This window comes from Siniperca chuatsi, linkage group LG7 (assembly GCF_020085105.1).
Source record: "Siniperca chuatsi isolate FFG_IHB_CAS linkage group LG7, ASM2008510v1, whole genome shotgun sequence".
Classification (NCBI taxonomy): Eukaryota; Metazoa; Chordata; class Actinopteri; order Centrarchiformes; family Sinipercidae; genus Siniperca; species Siniperca chuatsi.
The window spans coordinates 2,014,170-2,040,301 of NC_058048.1; the positions used below are offsets into that span (position 1 = coordinate 2,014,170).

The 26,132-nt window shown below is 39.7% G+C and overlaps 1 protein-coding gene across 6 annotated transcripts in view; it reads left to right on the top strand.

Annotated features, from left to right (window-relative positions):
• The window catches only part of sez6b (seizure related 6 homolog b), a 313,597-nt gene that overhangs the window by 496 nt on the left and 286,969 nt on the right, over positions 1 to 26,132 (top strand). The gene's annotated exons all lie outside the window — the stretch shown is intronic.

A 26,132-nucleotide genomic window follows, 5' to 3' on the forward strand; every position in this document is an offset into this window, starting at 1 on the left:
AGAAGAACCTTTCGGCCCTCGACCTCGTTACTCCTAAATTAGATGTTTTTGTTTTGGATTTTTGTCTTATTTCCGCCCGGGTAGCTTTCCGTTTTCACCGTTTTCTTTTGTCAGTCCCTCCATGTGCTCACACGGCTCACTGATTTTTCTCGGAAAACACATTCCTTAATGTAATGAATTCCTAAACACTAACAATAATGTGGTATTTTGTTACATTTTAGACTGTGTTTTCTCATTCCAATCAGATAATATATTTTAAGCCTACATACAGTATATATCCTCAAAGCCTATTAAAGTTATCAGTCAGAACACATTTTATATAATAGAAATCACAGTCTAATAACAGTTAAAACGTCTTATATGATTCCTTTATAGTTTCATTATCCTTGCCTCAAGTTTTCAGTTTTCTAGAAGAAAAAAAGAAAACTTAAGTAGGCAAAGAGGCTGATAAAAATGTCAATTTCCAGCCTAGAAATGCTCCAAATAAATGCAGCCTATCTCATGGAGCTCTTGTCACAATAGTGGAATGGCTGATTATTATTCATATCCCCTGACAAAATAGAGAAGGCCACAAAACATGGATGATGTTAGAGAGTTGTCTCCCTGGATATTTGCACCCATTTGAACAATCACTAAATATGTTCTACTTCCTTACACTTCATTTATTATTAAACCAATTCTCACACTGCATAGTCTGTGCATTTAAAACTATTATCCAAATATCATACAAAATCCTCTTTGTATTGGAAAGATGACAAGTAATAAACTTCTCAAAGAAAGAAGTTATCTGAAGAGAAACACCTGCTCAGTCTTCAGTCAGTGATCTTTTAATTGCATGTGTTTGTGTAGACACAGCTGACACCAGCTGACTCCTCAACCTTGGTAATTCAGGTTGTGATGGATGCTTACACCTGTGTTCGTGTTTGCATAACCACCAAAGGATCACAAAAAATGTGTTGACTGGCTTTGTGCATTTAGGTCTATGGGCTGGCTGCTGACATGTTAGTGAGTGTGTGCTACAAGCAGATGATTAATCGTGACATAGATGGATTGAGCTGCTTACTGTATTTAGTCCAAATACTTAAAGTTTTGATGATTTTCTTTAAGTTGGGCGGTGAGTTTTTTATATATAGAATCACTCATTTAGAAATGTGATGCTATAGTGAGAAGTCATCAGTTCAATTATTCGTTCAATGATGAGGTTGTGTGGTTACGATCACCATGTCTTCACGCGCACTACAAACCCTCACAGTTCACACACACACACACACACACACACACACACACACACACACACACACACACACACACACACACACAAATACAAGTCCTTGCTTATTTGTACTCTTCCATTAACAGAGCTGTGTCCTAATTCCATACTAAATACTGATTCTAAGCAGATTTGAGTCTGTAGTGGGTTCCCACAGGAAAATTAGTATGTAGACTAAAACTGCTTTTGACTGTTGATGTGCCATATTGTCCTACAATATAATACAAAAGGGATTTTTTTCTTTGTATTAAATCTTTTGCTTTCTCTTTGTGAAGTTAAATTGATGGTGGCATTCTGAAGATCCTGTTAAGTCATATTCTGTTGGTATGAAACGGAAAAATATGTTGACTTCTTGTATACTGCCAACAGAACACTATAAAATTAGTACTAGTATGTAGTATATAATCAGGCTGAGATGTGGGAGAAGAGAGTTATAAGCAGGATCACTAAATAAATAAATGGAGCACTACATTCTTAAATTCAGTTCCTGAGTTTTTACAGTTTAATTTTGCTGTTACAATAGAGGGAAATGGTAAAAACAATGGTAGAGAGACAAAAAAAGAATAGACACACATACAGAGAAAAACATTCAACAACTTTTTTGTTAATCTTTTATTAAATTGTGGTATTTCATTTCATTGGATTATTTATTTTTGCTGTGAAAAACCTCTCTGGCTGGTGAGTCATTAAGAGTAAAGTCATTAATTGTCATCTGTGAGTCTTTACTGTTAATAAGTCATTACTAAAGGGTTGTTACATTGATCTACCCTGTCTGCAGTAGTAAATGTTAAAGTACCCCTCCATTCAAAAGTCCCCTAAAGTGTTAGACCTTGACTTTACTGACTTGAGAGGTGTTTTCACATTCCTCTACTGAGGGGGGAGATGTCTGCACACTGAGATTCAAATGTACTCCAGGAAAGCTAGATTGGGGACGTCACAAATTTGAAAGCCAATCGCAACGCCACGGGCAAAAAACCCTGAAACCTCCAGAGCAGAGTTGACTTGTCAGTGCAGAGAGCGAGAGTTTGCACTAAGTTAGCGTAGTGAAAGTTTTGACAGCGAACATGGTAGAGTGTGCAGTTCTTGGATGTAAACTGGACCCTGGAGCTTCCTTCCACTATCTACTGACGTTACGTGATAACAATGTGAACACACTGTAACGTTGTAGCAGATATTATTGTATGTTTCATAACCACTAATACTGTGTTACTGCCAGTTAGAAGCTAACAAGCTAACAAACAACATAAACAAATAAAAGATGCTAACTACACCATTCCAATATGTCTGCTAGTCGCCGATTTTGGTGCACAACAGACTCCTCATCTGAGCCTGACTGAGGTTCAAACATGTAGGTTATGGCTGAATCTCTCTGAAGTTTCCTCTAACTCTAGCCATCTTTTGACGCACACCGCCCTCTCACCATGGGTGGTGGGTGGGGCTTTCAGAGATCCAGAATTTCTCAATGAGGGATAAAGAGTAGATGTGCTTCCAACCCCTTTTCAGAGTTTTTTTTAATTTATTTTTAATTTTTTTTACTTTGTATCTGGGATAACCATGTTAAACAAAATATTTATCATAGCAATCATCGAGTATTTTTACATACTTTAAAATGTGTCTGGAGGGGAACTTTAAGTTGTTCATATATTTTGGTCCAGGTACCCTGCGGCCCTTTTTCAGGTCAGAGGTCAAACTGTCCACTGTCCTGATGAACTAAAGAGCCAAAAAGACAAAGCAAGCCATCCTGTGGAGGATAAACACCAGCCAGAACCTGACAAACCTAAAATTGTTTTTATTAAAGGATTGGTGCCCATTCGAGCTTTGAAACCATTTTTGCTTGCTTTAGTCAGTCCTCCTGTTCATACTGGCCATTAAGAGATCCCTTTCTAATGCACTTCCAATGTAAGTGATGGAGGACAAAATCAACAGTCCTCCTTCTGTGCAAAAATGTATTATAAAGTTTATCAGAAGTTAATATTAGGCTCGAGCAGTCTGAGTTATTGAAATCAAGTAGATATCTTCAAAAGTCAATTTTAAGATTCCCTCTGTGTTACTATGTGTCCATCGCAGCTCAGCAAAGAAACATTGTCTGTCTCCTTCACCCTGCCCCCTGATTAGCCTGTAATCAGCAGTGCCAGGACCCTGCAGCCTCTTCGTCTGGCTGCCTCTTCTTGCTATGATAGTGATTCAAAGCTCCTCACTGTCACTGATGCTCAAAACAATGTGTTCTTTGAGAGCTTCCCTCACATAAAATAAACCTAGCATGAAATATATGGAGTGTCTTTGGGGAAGCAGAATAGCAGAGGTAAGAGAGACTGTCCTTTTTTGAATCACTGCTGGCTTCAGGGGTGATGGTCTGTAGCTGACCTTGACCTCTGAACTGTCTGGAAGGTGGACAGTTTCATTGCATAACGTAAAGTTCTGCTTTAAAATCACACAATTTACAAGAGGAATATGGTTTATCTATTTATAACAAATACTTAAATGTTTCAAAACTTACACAAGTGTTTCAGATCTTGAATGTCTTTGTTTTCAGCTTTCCAGGCAGCCATTTGTTTCCATTTATGTGTATATGGTATGAAAATCAATTTGTACAGACAGGAAACCTCATAGTGATCTTCATGTCTGCTGTGTTAATACAGCACAAGCGTTTCAAATTAATCTGCATTTACAGCTACAACAATAACTCAATAGACATAAAAGCAGACGTTGATATTAATTGTGATGGATACCTCAGATGGATGTGATGTTCACAGATGGATACCAACTCAAATTTAGCAAATTTACATTTTCTGTACATACATTTTTATTCTTTGAAAATTATACAGTGAAATGAATGGTAATCAATGGCTAAGTTGAAGGTAGGAAAATGTACTTTATAAAATGTTCAGCAGTAATGTAAAGTTAACTTGATTAATGGGCTAAACATAACCAAATTAACATACAATGGGGCCCAGTGGAAAAATGAGGTGTTGGATCCCTGTTCATTGAAATACAAATGCACACAGCAGAATACACTTGGCATTAAAATTATATTTTGACTAAAGACCCGCAAACAAGCTACAGTACCTGCCGTCAGGTTTGCTGGGTGTCAAGTAGTTTTTGGTAATTTGATTAACCCTTTGAACCTGGTTGGAGCATTTTGCACAGAAAATGCACTCTTTCTCAGGGTCTTAATTCAGTCAAACAAGAGCACACAAGTATCATATACCTACTGCGGGAAACAACACAACTTACTCTTTTCCAATGATAGTGGTAACTTGGATGTCAATTACTATTATAATAGGTGACATAACTAAGTAACTGACTCTTGCACTTCCTGTTTGAATCACCCTAATGATGGGATATCCATAAAAGTTAGCCTTTTGGTATTACACTATCAATACATTTTTTAAACAGTACCAAGATATAGAATATCGCATCAACATGGGTTCTTTTATCACTGCAACACTAACACTCTCTTCTGTCAGCATCTTCATTTACAGACATTTGTCGTGTTGAAAACCTGTGGATGTACAGGGGAAAACCCCAAACAATTGTAACACCTTTTTCTTAACATTTTTAGTCAAACTATCCTTTATGTGTTTATGTATTAGACTCATTGGCATTTCTGAGTAGCCCAACTTATTCTGTATATAACAATATATGGCATTGAGCTTGAAGGTTCATTATTGGCCTTGGAAATGGCAGTTTGACAATAAATATTTAGTACAGGGTAAAATAAAATGCATTTCAGCTTAGTTGTCATGGTTCAATTATTATTACATGACCTATGTGTGGAATTTTGGTGACTGGTAAGTAACCTTGTGCTTTTTGTCAAAAACATATGGCGTGCCTAGCTAAGGCTGATTTAAATCTGAAACAGGAAGTGAAAATGGAGTAAAACAGCCTAGTGTTCAAAGGGTTAAACACAAGTGCACTGTGTAAGCACAATATCAACTAAATTAGTGACTATTAATTCTTAAAACCTAAAATTCAGAAAGACTCAGGGTACCACTAGAAAACAGGCCCTCAGTATTAGGTAATGATGCAGGACCTGGCCCTTAATATTTCAATTGATTTTGAGGTTTAGTAGTACATATACACAGTGAATCTGGGACTTTAGGGGACCATGGCCCTTTGGGGTCTGGAGCCCTGGTTTAGTTGTCAATTTTGTGTAGTTGGTAATCCACCCTCATGGCTAAAACATGTAAAAGAATTGGTATGGTCCTTTAAAATTTGCAATCTAGAATTTAACTGACAAATGTGTGGTTAGCATATACGCATAATATTGAAGATCTGCAATAGTACTTTATACTGTCTCAACCTATATACTACAGCACTTGTAAGCATAGCAAATGTACTAACTATCAGAGTGAAGAAGTGTCTCCAGTCTGCAGTAAATCACTGTGCAGACTGAGTCAGTAGTGAGGTGACAACGTTGCCGTTTCAGCTTTGGGCCAGTTTCAGCTCAAAGCTCAGATCCTTGAGTGATCAGTCCTGTTTCTCCTTAACAGTTTACCCTAGCTGCTACACTCACTGCTGATTGCTGCTCTGATATTCATCAGTTCGGCTTTCTCTCTCTCTGGTTACAGCAATCTGTGCTGTCTGAGAGCAGGGATGGAGCGACACGGTGAGTTATGGTGGACCTGAAATTGGAGCTGTTTTGATGATGTCCCTAAGGTTTTGGGGTCAGTCATTCTGTCCTTTTGCCTTCAGATTACTGCCCAGATAAATACGTTGGCCCTGGCTGACCCAGAGCAAGCTATGCCCCCGGAGTCCCACCCTCGGGGCCTGCTTGCATTGCCACTGCCTGTCATCATTGTCAGCGCTCTGCTGGGAGAGCTGCCTCAAACTAATGGCTGCTGCAAGGCTGACTGGGCTAAAGGGGCTTTATTTTAGGCTAACAACAGCAACAACTCAGCACACATACACACATCACAGCCTTTAGATTCTAAAGGAATGGGCTGCTCAGTGCTATTGGCCAAAGTAAGGAATGCAGTCTTACAAAACCTAAACACATATGATATTTGTCTGTGTTAAAACACTGCTTCTCTTTTCACATTTGTCACCACACCAAAGCTTTCAAAGTTCAAATTATTATGTTATGTTAAAATGATGGGCAGAGTGAGAGGTAGCCCGCATTTTGAGCTTGTTCAATTAAATTCAATTCAGTTTTATTTATTTTGTGCCAATTCATAACAGAAGTTATGTCATTGCACTTTTCCTATAGAGCAGGTCTAGACCGTACTCTTTATAATATTATTTACAGAGACCCAACAAATCCCAGCTTGTCATGGTATTGATCACGCGTGGAATCTGAACAGACTTCATCAATTAGACGCTCCCCCTGGGGCCTGTCAGGAAGACATTCATTATTTCTCTTGGCTTTCATAGATTTTATTCAACCCAGGTGTCAATAGTAGCCACCTGAACAGGACACTATTTGACAGAGCTTTTGTACTGTATGTACAGTATCACATATAGACCAGTGTTTTTAGCAGTTGCTCCACCACTTTGGTCCAGACTGAAATATCTCGATTTCCATCACCCTCAGCAGTACTTTGTGTTTAGTACTAATTAGCAAATGTTTGCACGCTAACACGCTAAGCCAACATGGTGAAAATGTGTTAGCATGCTGATGTGAGCATTTAGTCTAAGTACAGCCTCACAGAGCTGCTAGCATGGCTATAGATTCTTAGTCTTATTCAATCTTTTCTGGCCTCTATCTAGCTCAGTTTTTAGTCTTCAAACTTCTCTTGACCCTAGTAGTTAGGCACTATCTAAAAAAAGACAAAATGCCAAAAAACAATTCTTAAAAAAAAAACAAGTGCTGCCATTAGAACCATGGGCTGAGAGGATTCATTGCATCACACACTAAACTAAAGAAGACAGTCAACAATCTTGTTTGTCATGAGTAAAACTGAAGTCATGATTCAATGTTGTCTTCCACATTGCATTAAATAAATAGTAGGTTATCAAAAATGGAGTGTGATGCAATAAAATTAAATATAACTTCAAACTACATTTTCTATTTGCTTTGTATAGCACACATGGCCTCTATCGCCCATTGGGTGTTTCATCTAATAGGGCCCCAACCTGTAACAATGCAGTTTGTTACATGTAACGTGTTTTCTGGTCCTCCTCTGTGGATCTTTCTCACCATCTTTTATTCTATTTTTGTAACTTTTTCTCTTCCCAACTTGTAAAACCTAATTGTGTGCAACACTGATGCAGAAAGCCAAACACTCACCTTAAGATCTTTGTACAATAACACGCACGCCAGCTCTTCGTAAGGCCTGTGTTGATCAATCAACCAATCACCCTGATGTTTCCAAAAGATGGTTTAATTGTTATTGGTGAACCTGTAAAAATGTGACTTTACATATTAATTTTCATTCTCTCTTTACACGTAGGACACCCTGTTAGTAGATCTGATTATGTGCACTTAAATTTACCTGTAAATGATGAATAAACAACTAATAACTTTATAAAGGTTTATTTACATCCAAAGACTTCTTTGTGGATGTATTTAATCACACTTAATTAGTGAGGATTGCACTGGAGACCAACTGTGGTGGTTGCTTTGCGGAAACTAGTCCTGGCAACAGCTTTTAATTAGACTCTAACCATTACAGAACAAACACATTTACTGTAAACATTGAACCAAAAGTACTGAAATTATTTCACCAAGTCACTTTTTTATCATAGAATATAACCTTAAATGAAAAACAGCAAGCTGTTTTCATAACTGAAGGACAATTGGTCATTTGAGAACACACTTCGTTAAAGACTTTTATTAGTATGTCACTTTATACACTCACACACTTGTGGCCTGTGAGGGCCTGTTTAAAAGATTCACTCTATTTTGATTAAAAATGAAACTTGAAATTCTCTTTTCCACAGCTTGAGAAGATGATTTTTGCATCATCTTCAGATTAAAGTCACCATTGCAACACTCTCTCCCTATCAACCCTCCCCCCCCACACACACACACACCCTGTTCCCACCCCCTTCATTATCCCTGCCAATTTGAAAAGCAATTTGTTCTTGGTGTCACTGATCTGATGCAATCAGCGCTGCTTCACGCTTTTGAATAATGAAAAGACAGCAGGAAAGGACACTGTGTTTCATTAAAAGACACACTTTTGTGAATGTGACGATCATATAATTTCGGGTGGGGGATTGTAAGGTTGCATGTTCAACACCTGCTTTCCGATTACAGCTGATTAACCTATCCAAACTCGCCCGTTGCTCTCATCAAGGGCTATTCAGGGTGCTGAGGCTACGCTCTCATTCTAATTGTCTTTGAGCCTTTTCCTCTTTGAAGCGCTCAATTGGAAATGAGTGTTATCAAAATTCAGTGCTACTCCCTCTCACAGGAAATGGGGGCACTGGGTTCTTTACACACAGCTGACACCTCCTGAGAGGAGCTGAGGGGGCGGAGGGGTGGAGCACTCTCATTTTCCCTTTTCTCTGTCGATCCCCCTCTTTGCATAACAGTGCCTCTGAAGCGAGCGGCGCGCTTGTGAAGTGTTTACCCTCGTCTCTGTCAGTCAACGCTGGTTTCCTGAAGGCTGCATTCATTTGCTTTACAATATCTCTGTCTCCTCCCCGTTTGAAATTTCTCATGACAGAGTCTCTCTAAGTTAAATTAGAGAGGATGCAAATGGGATGTGATGTGCTTTGAACTGCACCTGCTTTATGTGTTACCATCACATCCCACATCCTGTCATCTTTGAACATCGCTTCAGCTCTCTGGTGTATTGGTCTTTGAATAACAATCGGTGACGCAAATAGTCGCAGAATGAGCTGAATGTCTCTCATTTGGTTCTAAATGTGACAATAGAACATTCTCTAAATCAAATTCTACTCACAGATACATATAATTCTACCGTAATTCTCAGAATTATTCCCAGGTTCCCGGCTGCTGCGTTAATATTTAACATGGTCTAATTGATAGCTGTCATGTTGCAGCTGTCACTCACACACGCCCGGGGCACCTGGGGATATTTCTTGCAAATCAATGGCCAATCTGAGTTATGTTAGGCTAAATGCCTTGCCGTGGCCTAAACAACATTCTGCTTGCACTCTCACTGCCTCTTTCAGAATAATATCAATGAATCATGGAGCTCATATGGCCTGCAACTGCGACTGATTGACACAAGCCAGTGAAGATTTGATGGACAGTGGTCAGCAGGAGGTGACCAACAAAATATTCACTATATATCAAATTATACACTCAATTTAATAACACTTCACTTTAATCCCATGCCAAGCTGCCAAGGCTGGATTACCAACCAATTAAAACGAGTAACTGCCCAGGGGGCTCAGACCCACAGGGGGCCCTGAAGGCCCCAGGTTGTCTGTGTGGCAATTCCTTTGAGGTAATTTGATTATTTACAAATTTTTGTCTAAACCAACAATTCAACCTGCTGGTGGTGCTAGATAAAAAGTCGAAGGAACACCAAAGTCAGTAGGAGTTGTTTCATTGGATAATTAAAAACTTTGACCTGCTGGTGGCAGTAGATGAACATTAGTCAATCATCAAAGTCATTGGAATTCATCTTCTGAGGACCATGAATGTCTGTACAAATCAAAATCTAATTTTGAAACCTTTCATTTCAATCAGTGTTATGTGTACATGGTGCATATCCTTAAACAAATTAGTATTTAATCAAATGAGCAAAAACTAACTTACTAACAGCAAACTTGGGGCAGGGTAGTATTCCATGTTGGAATAACAGTTGGTTTGCGTGGCTCTGGGCAAAATGGTTTGGGAGAAGGCTGCCTGGTATCCCATTCAGTGCCAATGCAGGAAGTAGTATATCCTTCATGTAGTGAGGTGTGTGGAAGTTGGGGTTGTGGATGGGCGTGTAGTACAAAAGAGGTTTATTAATGAATGACAACTACTAACTGATATAAAATAAACATCTGTGCAATGCAGTTCATACCATAACCCTTCAAGAAGCTTATAGCCTACTGTGTGATAGTTGTTCAACAAATCCGATGCTGAGGTATTGTATTGTTGTGTATTATATTTAAAGGTGTTTTGCTGGAACACATTTACATCCATGAACAAAATTTTCATATTCACATTGTTATACAAAATTAGCATTTTTCATAGGTGTGTTGTATTGGACTGCATATCACTATGCAGGTTTGTATTTGTCTGGTCACTCTGGTCAAGTTTTCATTATAGTTTGTTTTTTATTAATTAAGTCTTTATTATTGTTTATACACTACTAAAAAAACGCTTCTAAGAGGTATAATGGTTATAAATATATGTGTTAAAATAAAAAAAATCATACTGAGCGATCTTTGAACTGACATGAGATAGATATTTCACTCCTGATGTAATAAAACAGTGCACGTAGCAGCTACAGAAGCTGTCTCAGCTCTCCTTGTGGCTCTATATTTACACACTCTTTTAGTAATGGAGCAGACTGTCATCTGATCGTATATTCATTGTCAAAATGTTATTTGGGAAACGACTCAGTTGGCTTTGACAAGTTTCGTTTGTAATCGGCATTAACCACTCCTCATTTCCTCGACAATCTCTCATTTCCTCCTCTGTCAACATCTCATCTGTCCTTCTCTGGCGTATTTTCAGCCACCATTGCTGCCTGCTGCATAGCCTCCAAGTCCAGTTCTCAGAGTCCCAGAGCTGCATCGATCCAGCAGTGGTGTCGCAGAACCTGTGTTCTGCAAAAAATAGGGCCTGTCCGCTGGCAGACTGTTTACACCTGTCTAATTGGGGCTGGCGTCTGCTTTGCAAAGAGAGCCAAGGGCCTATCCACAACAATTAGGACTCTGACAGGCTTGGCTCTCTTTTAGACTGTCGCTTCACATCCGCAGAGCTGTTTGGGTGAGCAAGAGGAGGAGGGTTATAGTTTGATGCTCAGTGGCAGCAGCAAAGGAAGTTGCTCGTTTTGTGTGTGCCTCTGTGTAGATATAAGTCCAAGTGTGTGTGAGGTAGAAAAAGAGACTTGTCAGTAAGGGCTGTGATTTTAATCCTTGTTTCATGTCGACTTCTTTGGATCTATATTCCAAAGATAAGAGGAGTTGCCTGGGGCAGCTGACCAAGGTCAACTGAAATCTTGCCAGGGAAAGCCAGAATTTTGGTAAGGGAGGAAGATGAAAACAAATGAGAAATGAACAAACAAGATCACCACACTAGATGCCGTAAGCCTGAGTTGACTACAGCAGTACCAGTCTATCTATTTTTTGTAATTGCAGGTTTCTTGTTGTTGCTGATTCTGGTTGGTTTTGGAGTTGTTGTCTCATGAACATTATAAAAGGTGCAAGTGTGAAGACAAGTATCTGTAGTGATGGCTGGATCCTTCATACTATATAGAATGAAAATGTTGGTTTGTGCAGTGTTAAAGCTGTTGCACACAACATCCAGACCAAAAATCTGTTGTGAAAATGCGAAAAATTTGTGTGCATAAATTTCAGAAATCAAAGACAAAACTATACACTTGTTCATGTTCAGTTTAATTTTCTTTTCCAACTGGTCAGCAACAGCATCTAGTGATGGTGATATTTTGTTTTTCAAGAGATATTGAGATTTAAGGATTAAGCTACCTACATGGTTTCGCAAGTAAATTTAAACTTGGGAAGAAATAGATTTGGTTAGCAAATTATCTAAGTGAAAAGAATGAACATAAGCACAAAGTTATAAGTGCAAAGTTTATGGTCACGAAAGATCAAAACCCAACATAGAGAGCCAAGGTCCTGATGTCATGGATGGACTAGCTGCTGTTCTGGTTTCTATAACTCAATGCAATCTTTCATTCAGGGTTTGCTTCGTCAGTCTTTCTGAAATAGTGAAACATGTTCCTGGGGGCGTGGGTTCGTGGGTCCGATTCCCAGACCGGACCAACATCACACAATCTCTCTGGGTGGAGTCTGCATGTCCTCCCCGTGTTACCGTGGGTTCTCTCCGGGTTCTCCGGCTTCCTCCCACCGTCCAAAGACATGCATGTGTAGGTTAATTGATAACTCTAAATTGCCCGTATTGAATGAATGTGTGAGTGAATGGTTGTCTGTCCTTGTCTGTGTCTGTGTTCACCCTGCGACGAGTTGGCCACTGTCCAGGGTGTGCCCTGCCTAAGGCCCGAAGTCACTGGGATAGGCTCCAGTCACCCGCGACCCCCTAACGGGGACCAAGCGGTAGAAAATGGATGGATGGATGGATGTTCCTGGGGTTTACTCCAAATTCATACATAAGATGAATGAGTTTTTACTGTAGCATTTGATATAAGAACTTGACCCTTCATGATTTTGTTAGCATTAAAAAAACTACAGCTGCCAAAAAGATTTTTATAGCACTGTATTGCCTGTATCATACCTTATCATAACTGTTTCTCAGTGTTGGGAAAGCTAAAACAGTAGCTAGAGAAGCTACAACTTATTGGAAGTTTATTGGAAGCTGTTGCTACAGCAACACTACACTTTTGTCGAAAGTAGCAAGATACACTACAGGCTACTCAGGTCAATCATTTCTGAACTTCATCAACAGAAAATAAATCAAAGCGATGTAGCAGTTGGTCACTACTAGTGAAAAAAACGTCCCACTACTGGAAACGTGACAGTGGCCTATGAAGTTATGAACTGAGATCAAGGCTCCCTTGCAGAGGCTCATGAGCATAACTTCAAAGCTACTGTGGTGAAACTAAAATAAAGAACAGACCAAGACACATCAAGTACAATATTATAGTGCTGTCTTCATTGATCTAAGATGATGGATTTAGTCAAATATACATTGTGTTTCTTGGACAATAGATATTGATGAGAAGTAGTTGGACAGCAGTCATATCAAGACAAACACAATATCCATATATTCAACTGCATGTACCGCTAACAGCGGGCAAGAGCTTAAGATTATACATTTTAAAATGTAAAATCGTATAGTATAGTAGGGTTAATCAGTTCACTTTAGATTCTGGCTCAATGTTAGATGAATTCAGCAGCTATTGGTATCATAGTATGTAGAGAAATGTAGCATACCAAACTGACAGAAAACAAGATTTGTCAGAAACAGTCAATAATTAAAAATGTTGTCATAACATAAACTTATTGTATTATTAAATTATCCAGGAGACTCCTGTGTTTCTATGTTGATGAACAGTGAGGATATCATTAAAAATATTATTTGAACTGTGAATTTACAGTGGGGAAAAATACTTCTGTAACTTTATAGCCAAGATGTCATTCAAACAGCTCTAATTAAAGCTGAAAGCAGTGATGAGCGGGCCCTTGCCTCCACACGTGCCTCAGGGGAAGTGACAACCACGGTCTTGTGGCCGGTTGACACCGCTCTGAATCATCACGACCATTGGGCACTGCGCAAAGGAGTTAAATATCACTTCCTGCGTCCAGTATGTGGCGCTGGAGAACACGCACTATTCATACATGATGTTGACGTGTATCAAGTGTAGATCACACAATATAACTCCTAATTAGCCTTTAAATGGCCTCAGCCCGGGACTCTTATCAAACGTGAAATTTGAAAAAGATCTGACAATGCGGAGCTGATGTAACACAGTTACTAATTTTGGAACAAGGTAGCACTGTTACTAATTTTGGAACATGGAATTCGCCACATCGCCACAGCAACGGCATTTGATGAAACCACAAGAGCTTCACAATTTAGCATCGCAATGGTCTTTAGATTAGACTGCCCAAATATGAAGTCAATCAGATTAATTCTCTAGGAGCAGTTCAACATAAAAAAAATCTCAAAAATGCGCAAAAATCTGCAGCATCACCACAGCAACGCCCTTTGACAAAGCCTAAAAACCTTTGCAATTTAGTGTCGCAAAGGTCTTAGGATTGCACTGCCCAAATTTTAGTTGATCCGATTAATTCTCTAGGAGTTTGTTAAAGTACGGAGCCCGTAAATGGCAAAAAATGGCACGTTAAATTAAAAATGGCTCACTTCCTGTTGGGTTTAGAGTATGGCTCCAAGAGGCTTTTTTTTAAGTCTAGAAAAAATTTGTAGGGGGCGCTATCGAGCCATTTTGCAACACACAAGCTTTTTTCCAAACATTAATTGACGCAGGAAATCCAAAATGGCTGACTTCCTCTGAAGTGAAATGTGTTCTTTATGATGAGAGCAATGATCCCCCCAAATCTCATGAAGATCAAAGCAACTTTATCCCAAAGCTGGCATGCGTTTGGGGGCGCTATAGAGGCCCCTGGCCATGCTCTAGGCCAATCACTGCAGAACTTTGCGATTTTTGCCAGGTCTGACGTGTGCAAATTTTCAAGAGTTTTCGAGCATCCCAAAGCATTCAAAAATGTGTTTGAAAAGTAGAATAAAAATAATCTATCCAAAAATAATAGGTTCCTGGCACTTTCCGTGCTCGGGCCCTAATAAACCCACAGTACACTACCTCCCCAGCACTAAACAGCAAACAGACAGACCAGAGATCAAACCAGAGCTCAAAAGAGAGTGAATATTGGATTTAAATTCATCAGATGGAAACAAACATGACTAAATAAATGCTAATGCTGCTCTGTGTCTGCTGGATGTGTAAATAGGCTCACGGCCGTTTGTGAAATAGTCTCGAAATTGAATCTATAGGATTCGTGTTCATGGACATGAATTTTTTTTCAAACTAATGGATTTCAATTGGAAGTATCTTTCGTGCCTGCACCATGTTTTTTTTTTGCCCGGTCAAGTTCGCAATAATAAATATGCAATGTTCAGTTAGACTTTCAAAATAAAGCTTGCTGAGAAACAGCAAGAATCCTTAAAACAATCAACGTTGGCTATTGGTTTCACACTGGAAATGAACCCTGGTCTCGAATCCTGGTCTCCTGTGTGAAAGGCCTGTGTTTGACCTTTCCATCCACCCCAAACTCCTCCCTACATGGACTTTGTCGCTCTTTATACAACATTTGTCCTTATTAGTATGAAAGTTGTGCTCAGTATCATGAAAAAAATAGAAAATCCTTTTTCACAAACTGCTGTGAGATTGGATTGAAATAGGCAGTTTGCTAACATGTTCGACATGCTGTATAATTTCTGATAATATATCAATGTTCAGCTTACTCACCTAAACCTAAACGCTATAAGGCAAGACCTCAAGATTGGATAAAAATGCAGGAGCCACCTTGGATCCCTTGCCATGTCAGTTCTTATTTGTGCTTTAATGGTGCATATTACCAAACAAATATAATTGATCAAATGACCACAAAGACTTTGTCATACAAAGTATTAAAGTGTCTGCGGCTAAGTGTCTGGGGAGCTGGGGCAACTCTGCAACTGCTGCAGTCTTGCCTATGCCTTCTGTGCAGTGTAAGGATGTCCCACTTCTTGGATTGGAAAAAACATTACCAGAGAACATAATCCAGGCAGCAATTGCATTTCCCCCAAAATGTATTTGGCAAATGAATTAGGACTAGTAGTAAAGGTATTTTGTAGGACACAGAGTTGGCGTCAGACAGAGTGAGCAGGGTTTCTCTGTTTTGCTCTGTGAAACTTGGATAGTGAGATTTTTCTATTATTATATTACTATTGTATCTATTTCAGGGCAGTGTTTCTACTATATTGCCATTTGCAAGCTTTGCAAGACACTTGTTTTTTCCAATAGCAGTTGCACCATTTTAATAAAATGTGTATTTTATCAAAGAAATAGCTTTTATTACAGCATCGGCCTGTTTTGGAAGCTCAGATCTGTAGAGGATACATTCCCATAGATTCCCTTAAATTTGATTAATACAGTAGAACGCAGATAGTACATCTATTTAAAACTGAGGTGACTGAGCAGTACTGTATTGTTGATTACAGCAGAGTACATGTGGAATGGTGACATCTGTGAGGCCCAGGGGCTTGCTTCTACCCTATAATGGTCTCATTAGTACAGTATGCACTCACAGCCACACTGTTGCTTGTTAATACTAAGCCAAGCCATTTGCTTTATACTGAGGATGATATGAAAGCTGAGATTCTCACAAGCTGCTGTTACAAAATAATGCCATATGAATGGAGGAAAAAAGGGAAAAAAGCAGAATCTGCTCTGACGTGCAACATGGTTTTATGCTATTTTTTTTCCTCTTCACAGATATTAGAATGATTATTCATTCAGCACTTGAATATGTCGGGGCAGACAGAGGAGCTGGATGTGTTCGTGCTGTCAGCGTGGGGGTGGGGGGATTGTGAACATTATTTTAGATTGTTAGTTCCTTTTGCAACTGTCAGACAAATACAACCACAAAAAATACATTACCATTAAAGACAGACATCAACAGAGTGCTCCACTATACTGGAAGGTATGACGGATCTCTGGGCACAGGTAGTCCGCAAAGGCTATACCCTAACCAGTATCTGTCTGTCCTCTTCAAACTGTATAATCGTTGTAATGCTCTCCTGTAAATGACACCTGTGTTGAAGTCCCATGACAGTTTCACATCAATTACTGTCCCGAGGTATTTAGATTCATTTACAACTTCATTACAGTCACCACCATTAATAACTACTTGGTTGGTTGGTGCGTCTTTCTGCTTGCTCTAAAATCAAAAATCATTTCCTTAGTTTTCTTGGTATTTAGTTTAAGAAAACTGGCCTGACACCAATCAACAATCTCATGCACACATCCACAATACTGTGTTTCATCTTCAGTGATCAAACCAACTTAGTGACATTACTGAAGTGTTAGATGTTTTTATAATGGTGGGTTTTTCATTTTAAAGTATAACTTCAATGAAATATTGTATGGCAAAAGAGAGTTTCAGGAGAAATGTGTATTAATCACTTTCATGAAAATGAAGGATGGGGGTAGGCTTTAGAGTGTGCACTGTGCATGTAATGAACTGACCAAGTAAAATGCCACTGACAGTACACCCCAGGCTCTCATTCTTGTAGTAATAAAAATAAAACATGCAAATGCAGAGCAGAGACACAGAATCCTTTCAGAAGAAATAAGCTGCATCATTATTTACCTTTAGAGTTGTCAGGTGAGCTGCAGAGCAAACAAATGGCTGGCAAAGGCTTGGCATTGCAAATCTGCAAAAGTAAGACAAATGCCAGAGTGTGTGAGAAGTGCAGACTTTTGCATAGAGTTTTCCTACATGACAGTAATCCGAAGATTACAAGACAAGATTTGTCTTTGTTTTCCTCACTCTTTTTGAATATGTGCCTTTTACGTTCATCTTCTACTGTTTGGAAGTATATTGACAACAAAAGATTTGAGAGAGCACGAAACAAATTTGAGCGCTACTCAGTCTCAACATTTGAGAGCGCACAGGCAGGGCTTTGTAAGAGCAGAATTAGATTTGTGCGTGAAGGAGGACAGAATCGTGAGTGTAACAGATGATTTAAGCATGCAAGAGGAATTGTGTAACTACATTTGAACTAGCAGACTTTTGATAGTCTGAATTCCCTAAGCGCGAACTAAAACTGAGAGCAGATCATCACCTGTTCAATTTGACCTGGAAGTGAAGGGTCATCCTTTTAGACCCACCCTTCTACTTTCAAAATAAAAGCTGGGACAGTCAGCTGTTGAATATATTGCTCCTTACAGAGAAGCAATATATCCCAATGTAAAAATTGGCAGTATTAGTCATGCTGTATTTTTGAATAAGGTGTAATTATGTACCAAGGAAATGCTGCAGGCTGCAGGGGGTACTGTGTGCTCTGAATGGCTGGCAGAAGTGAGGAGGACTGAGTTAGATTGCTCTGCTCCCCTACAGTAACTGGCACCTGTTCGCTTAAAGGCCCCTATTCAAAACTCCCAAATTACAAACAACAGGCTGGCACATTCCTCTCTGTGAGTGTTGCGAATTACACACATAGGAAGGAGGACAAAACATGGGAGCACAAAATGGCTGTACCCAAAAAATGTCTGACAGTGTGTCTTATGGAAAAATAACATCATGATGTGCACATTAATGAGGTCTTAAATATTGTGACCTTTACTGAGCAGTAAACTGCCCCTCCCCCAGCTAAGATTTGTATGTTCATACAACTGTCATCAAAAATGGGCCAACAACAATGTAACAACTACAAATTATTGCCATACATTGTTTTTTTACATTATCATAAGTGAAAGTGGTATTACAAATATGGTGCACTGAAATAACAGAACAAACTAGAAATATAAATGAGGTGACAGCTATGTTACTTTTACTATGACAATTTTAACAACTAATTGTGACGTGCAAACATCTACATTTATATCACTGAAAGAAAGATAAATGCATAAATGCATTAACTGTCAGTTAATACTTAATGCGTAAAATTGATACTTACTGACTCCCCCAGCAAATCTAAACCCTCAGTTGTTCGGTACCCTGAGAAACAGCAGTGTTCAGCTCTCCATGACATAAATTAATTTCTATTTGTTTCATTTTCAGTCATCAAGGACAGGGCTAAATTAACCAGTTATGGCCTCAGCTAGTAAAAAATGTGCTGTGGGCCCCAGTTGAGGGCCCCTCCACACATGTCCCATTTTGCCCACCAGTCTTTCTATGCTGGAATGCTGATAATTTGATTACACACAAATTAAAGAAATGTAAATGTAAAAATGCAGGGGCCACCTCATGGCCCTCACCATTTTTAATTGTGTATGAGAAGTGCATATTTCCAAATTGCAATAATGAAATAATCACTGTCATTGTCACAAGGGCAACATGGGGCCGTCGGGGCCCTGAGACAGCTGCTCACTTTGCATGATTGGTAATCAAGCCCTGATTAAGGATCATGACAAATGGAACTTCTGGTGGAATTACAATTAAAAGTGCACTATTTAGTATAGACTAAGTAATAATGAGTCAATTATTGCTACAAAAAGTGAAGGTAGTGAGTATTTGTAGAACAGTAATGATCTATTATTTACAATACTGAGTTCATCTAAAGTTTACATTACTGCTCATCATTGCCAAAACCATGCTATACTGTATTGTATTTTTTTTATTGTAGCCTGCAGACTTTCGCACCCAACACAAGGTCCACTTACTAGTTTTTTTAGGAGCGCTCTACCATATCACACAGTCTTCATCAGCGGAAGGGGTTGCTGTTATGATTTCACCTATAGCACTTTTAGGACTTCTCATCAGTATCGCCTTTAAAATTAAGTATCAGGAGGTTTCAGGAGGTTGTTACATATTATACCTTTAAAAGGTGGGGTATGCAATTCTGGAGAAATCCAATACCATGACAAATACTACATATACATATATACTATACATAATATAGAGCGAACAACGACACAGCAAGTAATGTAACTAACGTTAGCTAAGTTGTGGGTTAGCAAACTGTCTCTACAGTTGCTGCTGCGAAGCTAACAGCCAGAGAGGACGAGACGTTTCCCAGAGCCAGCACAGCAGCTCCAGACAGCGATACTCACAACTCTGCTGCTGCTACAGCTAACATCACAACAGCAGCAGATCTTGGCAAACTAGAAAGTAAGCTGAATGTCCGTGGGCAAGTCATTTAACATTACCTGAAACACAAATCATGGCTCGAATAGTGTTGTGTGGCTCGGTCCGAGCCAGGACTGTGTACACGCACAAGTTTTTTTTCAGTGCACACACAGAAAGGACAGCTGGCAGACTATGAGGAGATATTTGCTGAATTTGACAAAAAGATGCATACCCCACCTATGTGATAAGCAGTAAATGTGTGAAAATGTGCAAAATCTAGGTATGGTTTTTTAATGTAAACAATAAAAAATTTGACTATTTTCTAAATATATATGCAAATATTATTTTGATGAAATAATGAATCGTGGAATTTGAGGATATTATATCTACATATCTAAAGCAGACACAAAACCAGAAAATAACACAACCCAACAATACAGTCCAGTCATGCTAACGTGTCTCAGGAATGTCATCCTTGTAAATATTCCAGACAGCAGCCGCGAAAACCATCATTACCACAAACAATGCAGCGCGGCCCATGGCACGAATAAAAATGAGACAATTCCTTCTAGACAGTTGCATTGCTTTTGAACACCTACTCACTCGACTGCTGCCGCTGCCTCTGTCATGAGTTATTCTGTCTCATTCTTTCCACAGAGATACTGGCTTTTCATACATTGATTGAAAGCCTCATTCTCAAAGGAGATGATGCTGAACGGCTGACAACACTATAGCCAGTAATGGCTTCTGCTCCATAGTGCAGACGGAAGGTGCTTTCAGTGTCATTCTTCTCAACCCTCGCATTTGTAGCCCCCCACAAATTACAGTAAGGATCAATGCCACTGTCTGCTATTCATTTCCACATCTCCGAGGTCAACTACTATGGTATTTTTCTGTGCTTCTTTTCAGCTGATCCACTATTGAACTTTTCAATCTTGAATGGAATACAAGGCCAATCATCACTTCATTTCTGCAAATTCAATGAAAAGATGAATACAAGTCACTGGAGTGATGCTCTCTAAATTCCTTGTTGCATTTTATGACCTGGTACAGTGCAGTGTATGTACAGAGAGAGAAACACACTCCCACAGCCTCAACAAGATTTAAATGCATGTCAGCCAGGTGTCTCCTTGCACTGGCTTCTTTTTCTTTTTCTTTAGTTTTCACGGTTGCTGTAGTTACATGGAAAGGTACGATGAAATATTTATCACTGTAGACCTGATTGTGTTAGTTTCAAAGTGAATGTAGCGAGCACTGGAGGGAGAACTGTGCAAGTCCACCGAGGCAACATACGCTGTGCAAGGTTACACTTAGCTCCTCCTTATTTTTTTATTGAACATTGTATAAGATTTGTATGGTTGCATGCAACATTTGTACAGTACGCAAGAATACAGTAATCATCTGTACATAGTTGAAGTCATTAAATAGATTTGGGCATTTGGGAAGATGTCAGCGGGTAAAATTTAGCAGTAAACTACCTTACTGCGTTTTATGTGCAAATTAGAGTCCATCACCCTTTTTCAGACTGAAGTTTAGAAGACTGTATTGAAAAATACAGAAAATATAAACCTTATGATGGCACCTTATGATTTGGCAATTTGCACTCACAGACATTCATTCACATGTCCCCTAACAAATGAGCATACTTATTCAAATACAACATAGGAGTTAGCAAATATCTAGCAAATATATTGGGTACTGTACCAAAATGATTTGACCTCCCCAATGAAAATTTCCTTAAAGGGGAAGTCTGACGATTTTACAATCAAAGTCTGTTTCCAGTTGTTGGGGAGTACTACTGCATATGTGGAAAAGTTCTATAAAGCCTTTCATGGCTCCAGAGGGAGCTGTGTGAAGTCTGATAAATTGTGTCAAGTGATGTAACTTGAGTCAGAGTTATTTGGGGCTGAAGACTACATGTTTGAAAATAAAAAAAAATCTGGGGGTGTGGAGTCAGAATGGAGTGAGCTTACCGGACCTCTGTAGCCAAAAACACAGCTAAAAGAGAGTGAATATTTGACTCATATTCATCAGGTGTCCAAAAACAAGACTCCAAAATAAGGCTAATGTAGCTCTGTGTCTGCTGTATGTGTAAATCTCCATATTAACTTAAAGGTGATAATATGCCAATGTTGTGTTAACAACTTGTTTCCACTGAAAAGATGTTTCTTTTGTTGCCTAAACCTATCAATAATACTCAGGAAATTAAACCCGGTCTCTGGTTTCACATACCAGTTTCAAGTCCCACGCTTTGTACACCCACCATCCACCCCGACCACCTTCATATGAATTCTGTGCAGTAAATAAATAGCAATTCCCTCAATCAAAAACAAACAAACCAAAAAAAAAATTTTAAAAATAGGTCACGGAACACAATCCAGCTGGCAATTATGTTTTCTTACAAAATATATATAACAATATAAATTAGTGTTCAACACAAAGCAACACAAATTCCAAGAAAACATTAGTGTTGCTCCCAGTTTCTTTCCTCCAAGACCATTTCTAATGAATTAGGTGTCAAACCAATTATAAACCCATCCTTTTTGATAAACCCATTAATCATATTCCTATCACTGTTCCTTCAGTACTTATTGTACAACAGTAGTGGAATGTAAGTACAATTATGATTAGTACAATTACTTAAAGGTATAGTATGATTTATTACAACTTACCTACTGTCCTCTTTGATTTGGAGAGAATCAGACACAAACAGTCAAAAAACCCCACAGCAGATAATAGTGCAGCCTGCAGAATTCAATCCATTGTCATAAGGGTTGTAAGTGGGGTGATAGTCAGCATAGTGGACATGTTAACTGGCCTTGCATGTGCTTCTTTTAGACTCCCATTCACTTCCTTCACCCTATTCATCACAGTGTGACCTTCCCACCTTTCTCAGGTGCCTCGATGGGAGCAAATCTCCAAGGAAGGCAATTTGAAGCAGCATTAACTGCAGTCTGGCCTCTGACCCCACACTGCAGCTTTAAGCTTCTGACAGAACAGCCATGCTAACTTCTGTTGGTTGGCTGGAGTAAAGAAAAGCATGCTGAAATACCTGCAAACACACACACACACGCCACCCTGAGGACTCCTTCACCTGCTGAACTCTTACAGAAAAGGGGATTATCAGAGGCTGTGCTGTGAATGCTAGAATTCCATGTTGACCTTGCAGCAAAACTGCATTGTGCTTGAGAAACATTGATAATCACAAATCACAAACTATTCTGGTGCTGAATCCAGTTAGACATTAGAAATCCAGTTTAATTTATTTTCTTTTTAAATAAAACATGACTAAGAATAATGTTCTGGAATACATTGTGGACCAAATGTTGTGTTCAAAATGAGATTCAGTTAACATGTTTACTGAGGTCTGGCTGGGATAATCAGTGTATCTTTCAAAATGCAATGACTTTGAATTTAAAGACACACACACACACACACACACACACACAATATATATATATATATATATATATATATATATATATATATATTCTAAGACACTTCATTACAAACTCGATGAGGCTGTGGAAAACCACCCTTGAGGCCAATGGCAAGCCACTTGCACAAGTATCCATCAAATGTGGCATATACCAAGGAGATGCTCTGTCCCCACTGCTGTTCTGCATAGGACTGAACCCCCTCAGCCAAATAATCAACAAGACTGGCTATGGATACCGACTCAGGAACGGGGCCACCATCAGTCACCTCCTCTACATGGATGACATCAAGCTATACACTAAGAGCGAGCGGGACATCGACTCACTGATCCACACCACCAGGATCTACAGCTCTGACATTGGGATGTCATTCGGGCTTGAGAAGTGCAGTCGAATGGTAACAAAGAGAGGGAAGGTAGTCCACACAGAAGGGGTCTCACTCCCAGAAGGAACAATAGCAGACATTGAGGATGGTTACAAGTACCTTGGAATACCACAGGCAAATGGCAACCTCGAAGAGGCAACAAGGAAGACGGCAATGGCCAAATACCTCCAACGAGTGAGGCAAGTCCTAAGAAGTCAGCTCAATGGCAAGAACAAGGCCCAGGCAATAAACAGCTACGCCCTGCCAGTGATCAGATACCCTGCAGGAATAATAAGGTGGCCAAAGGAAGAGATACAGACCACACACGTTAAGACGCGAAAGCTCCTCACCATGCATGGAGGGCTCCATCCCAAATCCAGCACCCTGAGACTGTACGCTAGCCGTAAGGAAGGCGGCCGTGGACTAGTGAGTGTCAGAGCCACTATCCAGGATGAAACATCCAAGATCCACAAGTACATCCAAGATATGGCCCCAACAGATGACGTGCTCAGGGAATGTCTCAGGCAATGGGGAACAGAGGAAGACGTGCTGGAGGAGAGACCATCATGGGAGGACAAACCGCTACATGGGATGTACCACCGGAACATAACTGAAGTGGCTGATATCAAGAAGTCCTACCAATGGCTAGAGCGGGCTGGATTGAAGGACAGCACAGAGGCACTCATCATGGCTGCACAGGAGCAGGCCCTGAGCACCAGAGCAATAGAGGCCCAGATCTACCACACCAGACAAGACCCAAGGTGTAGGCTGTGCAAAGAGGCCCTGAGACAATCCAGCACATAACTGCAGGGTGTAAGATGCTGGCAGGAAAAGCATACATGGAGCGCCATAACCAAGTAGCTGGCATAGTGTACAGGAACATCTGCACTGAGTATGGACTGGAAACCCCGAGGTCAAAGTGGGAAACACCTCCAAAGGTGGTAGAGAATGACCGAGCCAAGATCCTGTGGGACTTCCAGATCCAGACTGACAGAATGGTGATGGCGAACCAGCCTGACATCGTGGTGGTTGACAAACAGCAGAGGAAAGCCGTTGTGGTTGACGTGGCGATACCAAGCGATGGCAACATCAGGAAAAAGGAACATGAGAAATTAGAGAAGTACCAAGGGCTCAGAGAAGAGCTGGAGAAGGCCTGGAAGGTGAAGGCAACAGTGGTGCCCGTGGTCATCGGGGCACTCGGGGCAGTGACCCCCAAACTGGAGGAGTGGCTACAGCAGATCCCTGGAAGAACACCAGACATCTCGGTCCAGAAGAGTGCAGTACTGGGAACAGCGAAGATACTGCGCAGAACCCTCAAGCTCCCAGGCCTCTGGTAGAGGACCCGAGCTCGAAGGATGAGACCACCCACGGAGGGTGAAGGACAAAGTTTTATATATATATATATTTACTCAACAGTGACATCTGGACAAATTTTTAAGTAGGTCTGATAAATATGGTAGAAGTTAGAATGTGGCATCACATAAGCAAGAGTGGCAAGCTAGATCAAGTTTACCAATAATAATAAATATTGATCGCAATGCTACCTTTGCACTGATGAGGTTGAAAATACATAATCATACACATATATGGGAGCACAACCATATAATTATGAGCCTGTTAGTCAAGAGACCAAGAACAGGCAAAAATTAGGGAAAATAACAGCATTTGGCAAGAAATTGAGTTGTGGTGTGAAGACAACCAGTAGAGAACTAGACAGGTATCTTGGTGAGTGACCAGTGTGGCTAATGACACCTAACACTTTCACCTCACAATGTTGTAAAGTTTGCTGTCACATATCAGGCAGTACCAAAGCTAGTAGTGATCAGCTACTTCTGGCAAGAGTATAAATACTTATCCACAACAGAAACTAATCAGCTTGCTAAATCTGACATATCTCACATTGCCAGATGTAACTTCACACTGCAGTCTGGATGTTCTATCGGACGGGAGAGGGAGAGAGGGAGAGATGAGAGAGGCATAGTTCCCTGAACGCTGCACATGACTGCGTTTTTAGTTTCCGATACAGCGGTCATGTCCCGTCTTTTCACATGCACAAAACACACCCAGGCATGAAAGATAGTGCCAATCCTTTTTCTGTTAGGAAAACTGTGGACTCGATGTCCTGACAGGATGAAATTTGAGCAGTCTGCACAAATCCAACAATTCAACAAATCAATGGTGAAATGCACAGTAAAAAATATAGCAAACAAATACTATTTTCCTGAATCAATGGTCATGGTGCAGAAAGAGGGACAGGGGAGGCAGGGGCGGGGGTGTGGGGATGGGGTTCACATTTGTTACTTTTGTCCCCTTTGAACTCATGACAGTTTGGGAATCCTGTGCAGTTTTTACTGAGAGGAAACATATAATTGTGTGAAATGTGCAGAGTTGCAAAATGAATTACCAGTAGCTCAAATATGTTAATAATAATAATAATAATAAGGAACTCCCTAATGTGATGTCATCTGACAGGATGTTTAAAAAAAAAAAAAAAAACATTTTTCAGTGAATTGCTTAAATGATCTACTTTTTTCTGAATTTCTGGCTTGAAAAAAATTTATAAAATCACAAATTATTCACTTTTCAAATTATATTTTCAATTAAACCTAAAGCATAAATTCATTTAGAAATTCAATCTTCATAAATGTGTATATTATAAGGAAAAACTGAATCCCTATAGGGGGAAAACCTGCCAAGATGAAAAGATGGGAAA